Genomic DNA, 6,000 nt, shown 5'->3' with positions numbered 1-6,000 from the left:
TTTGTTTTGTTTTTTATCCTCACCTAAGGACACTTTTCCATTTTTTTGTTCAGACAGAGTGGGAGGGAGAGAGAAGAAGAGAAAGAGAGAGAAACATTGACGTGAAAGGGACACATCAAGTGGCTGCCACCCACACGACCAACCACGGCCAGTGACAAACTGCAACCGAGGTACGCGCCCTTAGCGGGAACCAAACCTGGGTCTCTCTGGACCGCAGGCCGATGCTCTAACCGCTGAGCCAAACCGGCCAAGGCAAAACAAGCTTCCTTTTTTTTTTTTTTTTTTTTTAAGGTATGTACCCCTACTAGGAATCGAACCCGGGACTCTTTCGTCTGTAGGCCAATGCTCCAGCCACTGAGCCAAACCAGCCAGGGCTATTTGCTAACAATTTTATAGCACAATATTTCTCTAGAGTCTTTCACCAAAGAAACCCATAACTCTTTAGCAACATTAGTCCTACATGAAAAACAGTCCCGCCCCCTAATTATTAAAAAGCACAATGAGTCTGTTTCCATCCATGCTGTCACCTAAAAAGCACTCCTCCAGGTTCAGAGAATGGTTTGCTCAGAAGTCGCCCTGCACCTCGCTCAACAGGGAACCTCAGCTGATAAAAATAAGGACAAGGGTGACTGCCATTTGTAGAGTGCCGAGGGCCCATCACTTCAGCACGTATTCCGTTCAAACCTCAAGACGGCCTGTGAGTTGGGTGCCTTTACCTTCATTGTACAGGTGAGAACGTTAGGTGCCCCAAGGCCCGCAGGTGGCCAGAGCAAACCAGCGGCAGAGTGTGCAAGCTGGCCTGTGGGTGGAGCGTTTGAACACAACCACGCCCCAGCACACTGGCTTCCACCAGCCTCACACACGTGCAGACCGAGGCCCTGGCAGACATCCACAGATCTTTCACCCCAACATTGTTATTATGTCCTAAAGGGGCTTTGGACTAAACCTCTAGTTAAGTCTGGCTGAATCCAGGAAGTTTCATTCCTAGGGAATGTTCCCAGATGTCTCCAAGAGGTTAGGAAGTCGCTGAAATTTGGGCAGTTATGTGCCACTGCGGTGATGGGAATCCTTCTCGGAAAATCCAGCAGGGACAGGAAAGCTATGTACCCTCCTCAGTAAGAGGCAAAGTGACTGGTGGGAAATCCCCAGAGCTGTTTCCCCACCTTCCAGCCTCCTGTCTATTTTGGGTCCTGCTCTAGGTTGTTCCCATGTCCTAGGAAAGTCACATCACTGCTGAGAAACTCTTCAAAAGCAGCCACAACTCCCACGCTCTCGATGTCTTCCTGATCAGTTCAGGGACAGAGCCTTACACAATTACATAGAAACTACGAAAGGTAAATATAAAAGCAGCAGCCACTGGGTGTCACTGATTTACCACTTGAATATACCTCTTCCCACATTTCCACAGCAGGAGAAAACCTGGCCTTTTCAGCGGAATACTCCGAAAGCCCTCATGTTCTCAAGTGCGAAAGATAAACACCGGAGAGTTTAAATGCTTACGACACGCATCTTGTGACCTTGAGAAGTGCGACGATCATTATTCTTCTGTGCTCTGTTATAAATTATTCATAACTCTGATCATACTCCCATTGTAGAGATGGAGACACTGAGGTCAAGCAAGCCAACTGCAAGGATGGAAGAAAACATTTTGCTGAACTCGATTCTTAAAAAAGAACTTGAATGCTTTTGTTTTATTTTAGGAGAATTCTCTAAAGCCAGGGATGTGGTACCCATTGCTCTTTCCTTGTTCCCACCCCCTAATTCTATATCTAAGAAAAGAAAAAAGTCACTTCAGAACATTTGAGAATTTCAGGGTTCAGACTGTGTCCCAAGCCCCTAAAACAGGATGTTAAGAGCTACCACTTATCATATGTTTAGCATGAGCCCAGGACATTTATAGCAGTATCTCATTTAACTCTCCCCACAAAATAGTAGGGAGGTTATCGTCATCGCCAGATGAAACATATTGGGGAACAGAGAGGGTCAGTAACTTGTGTAAGATCACAAAGGGAATAACAAAGATGAAAATGTAAACCCACACCTCTGGCCCCCAAAGCCATGTCCACTCTGGTGTACCAGATTGTATCCCTACAGAAATGCCACCTTCATGTTGGATGTGTCCCTTTCAAAACCATTTAATGTTGGGTGAAAACTCTGGTTAACCAAGTAGTAGATGACAAAAATATTAAACCCAAGACAATTAGATTTATTGATTAGAATCATTTCCCAGATAATTCCATTTGCTAAGGGAATTAATTACAGTCTATCATCCCGCAAAGAATAGGAAACTCCCCCCGAACTCCTTAGGGTGGTGTTCTGGCCTGGGATTTTGTTTCTCCGGATCTTCTGCTGTCTAAGCAGACTGACTCTCATCTCTCCACAGTGGATGTGTCCTGCTCTTGTTCTTGGCTTAAAAATATCAATCCATCTGGAGAAATAGAATCCTTATTTAGGCTGAAGAGTGGTGGAGAGTTTTGAGGTTATTTGTTTTTCTTCAAATGGGTGCAGCAACCACCCAGCAACGCTATAAACTTGAAGCTTCCTGATTCGTCCTTGCCAACACGATTAAGCTCCGAGCTGGAGAGAAGATACTGTGTGTCTCCATTAGCTCCTGCCAAGTCCCTGCTCTACAAAGAAGCCAGCTTTCTAGCGGTGGCCCTCTGACTCCGTGTCCCCCTGAATCACACCTTGATGGTGAGTTGTTCCTTTTAACCCCAAGTCAGAACCCCATGACTTCTTTGCTTTCTACGTTCTCACTCCAGATCCTTGGGTTTCTTTTCAGACCTGGTTATGGTGGTCATTTTTCTACTGACCCCATAATAGTCTGGCAAATAATGTCATTATTGTATATTTTTAAAAAGAATTAGATTTCTAAAGTATAACTCTTGTTTCCCTTTCCATTCTTCATTTTAAGGAAAAGGTAAGATTTTTCTCGTCACGCTCTTCTTCCTCTCTTCTCCCCCTGGTTATTGCTTCTTTCCCTGTTCCTGTCAACATAATTTTCCGGATAATAACATCAAAATGCACTTGGAAGACTCACAGAAATCCAAGCTTCTTCTCTCAATGGCCATTTCTAAAACAGAGATTAAATAAATATACAATAAATGCAATCTAGTTGAAACTCAATCTTCTTTTCTTTGTTAAAAATGATATTTCAAGATTTATCTTAAAAATTAGATTACTGTCCTGACTGGTTTGGCTCAGCAGTCAGAGTGTTGGCCTGCAGACGGAAGGGTCTCGGTTTTGATTCCCAGTCAAGGGCACGTACCTGGGTTGCAGGTTTGATCCCTGGCCCCAGGTGGGGTCGTGTGGGAGGCAGCCAATCAATGTGCCTCTCTTACATCAAAGTTTCTCTCTCTCTCTCTCTCTCTCTCTCTCTCTCCCTCCCTCCCTTCCACTCTATCTAAAATTCAATGGAAAAATAGTGAGGATTAACAAAATAAATATTTAAAAAAAATAGATTACTTATAATAAAAACCCCACAAATAATATGTATTTTAAATGTGGTCTTCTCTACGCCCACACAAACCCTGCTGTTGGTCGGAGTACAGGTGTGGGTGATGAGGAAGTGTGGGAAAGGATTTTTACACACTTGTGACATCGTACATTACAGCATCCATATAAATGCAGAGAAGCATTCAGCCTCTTTCTGCCCCAGAATGTTTAATAGGATCATCTCCCATCTTGTTCTGTTTTCAAGTCACCGGGCCTTGCCTAAGTACCGGCCAGCTGCACTGCCGACACTGGTCAACCTCTGCAGAGACTGTCCCGACTGCCGGCTTCTACACCGTGTGTCATCTCCTCCACCCAGCACACAGGGACTAAGTGTCCACTCTGTTGCAGACACCGATTTTACCTTTTTTCTTCCGCGTAACGCTCAGCCACTGCTTCCAATAGCGCCACGACTTAAGGACCTGGACCAAAGTCACACAAGCGAGAACAGGCAAAGAAGGACTCACAGCAAAACCGAAGCTGTCAGCAACCCAAGACACCCGCTCTGAGGGTTATCACATTTATAATAGGAAGGGTTTTCCTGTCCCATGGCGGTTCTTTCATTTCTCCACCTAAAACGTTTCCTGAAAGACAAGTAAACGGAACATAAAATAGAACGAAGTATCTTAAGCTAGTGGATATTCTAAAAGCTAAGTCATTAATGCCGATGAAATGGTTGGTTTGCGTTCTAAACTACCTAAAATCTGACAAGTAGTTAGTTATCTTTGTATTTCTGTCTGCATGGTTTTTTCCTTCATTTGTCAATGTGTTTTAGTCAGCGGTCATTACAAAGAGCAGAGCAGTTCTCTTGTCCAGGAACACCCATTATAGAAAAGGTGACCACACCTCCTAAAAGCAGGTGGCTGGCCTCTTCACCCTCCCAGAACTCTGCCAGGCAGAGGTCAGTAGGGAAATAACGGAATGCTGTCCCTTGGCAAGGGCTACCAGCCAAATGCTCTCACTCTCACACTCCGCATTAACAACCGGAAAGGGGAAAGTGTTCCAAAGCTGCAGACACAATAAGATACTGTCTGCAGAGGAAGAATTCTGAACTCTGCCTACAAAAAAGAGAACTAATAAAATCAGATTTTGTACTTTAAAGAACATATTAGAAAAACGTGGCAGAAGTGACATATTCCCTGTCCCTTATGAAATGGTATCGCCATTCTCTCTCTTTCTGATCATTTGTAGGGAAGTATTTCCTGCTAACAAATACACTCTGCTGGCAGAGAGACACCTGTGTCCTCAGACCCCGGAAACGTGATGATGAGCCCAAGACGTTCGGTTAGGTTCGTATCAGAACCTAACCCTGCCCAGCTTCTCCAACTCAGAGGCCTCCCTGTCCATGCAGGTGGCGGGGAGGCAGAACAAGTCAGACTGGTGGAGGCTACCACCAGGGACGTCCCGCCACCCAGGTCCCCTCTCCTGGCATCCTTACCACTGCTCATGAGTTTAAGCAGCTCAGCCAACCCGTGCCCATCCCACCTGACCTCCCCCTCCCAGCATCACTTCTGCTCAGGGAGCAGAGGAATTACAGAGGTTGTTGGTCCTTGCTGAGGGCTGTGGATTGAACAGCAGAACCTAGTAAGACCAAACCACGTATAGTCTGCAGCTGGCTGGCCTCCAGTCTTCCTGACTCACACTTGCCCAGCTGGCCAGAAAGGCCCCGACGCCTACTGACTAAACCAGATCACTTCCTCTCCATAGCACATGAGGCTTAAAGAAACTGATTCTAACTTCATGAACTAGGAGAACGATACAGACACATTGTCAACCAGGAAATCTCATAAGCCGTGACACAGTGAGTGGTCAGATTAAGTGCATGCTGTCAGCCCAGTTGGCTGCTAACATATACTTGGGTGACGGTGCCCAGAACACCAGAGAAATGTGTGAAACAGATGACTGTATGTATACGGTCAAACAAACAAGCAAAGCCCCTTTGTTAAATGCCTTCAAACATTGCATTGCCTGTGAAAACACACGATGCAAAGCATGAGGGTGCAGGACAGAGACAGGGAGCAGCAGCCTGCTCTCCGGAGCATCTCACTTCAAGTAGAGGAGCTTGTCGGCAGCATGTGGTTCAAGGGACAGAAAGTGACTCCAGCGTTTGCCTCGGGCTCTTATCCTCCCTCCTCTGGGACCCTGGAGCGGGTGCTGTTTGCTCCTGACCTGAATCAGAGCAACAACGAAGAGGTGAAGAGAAGGGGAGGGGCGAGGTACCACTCCTTCCTCGTGGCAGGCTTCCCTTATTCTAGGTGAGAGGGACATTGCTAATTGAGCCACTGGAGCCATCGGAGAACTCTCTCTGTTACCGCGACCCCAGAGCTACGGGGGCTCGCAGAGTGTGTGATGGCAGGTTGGCCTGGAGCGAGTGAGGGACAGGTCTGAAGAAGTCTGGCCCCCGAAAACTCAGGAGGGATTTAACAAGGAACCTCTTATCAAGTTTGGGGAATAAAGCCACGCTTCATGATGCTTAATTCATGGGGAGAAGTCATTCCTGAGACCTGG

This window comes from Molossus molossus, unplaced genomic scaffold, assembly GCF_014108415.1.
Source record: "Molossus molossus isolate mMolMol1 unplaced genomic scaffold, mMolMol1.p scaffold_m16_p_4, whole genome shotgun sequence".
NCBI classification, from domain to species: Eukaryota; Metazoa; Chordata; class Mammalia; order Chiroptera; family Molossidae; genus Molossus; species Molossus molossus.
This window is presented reverse-complemented; position numbering follows the sequence as displayed.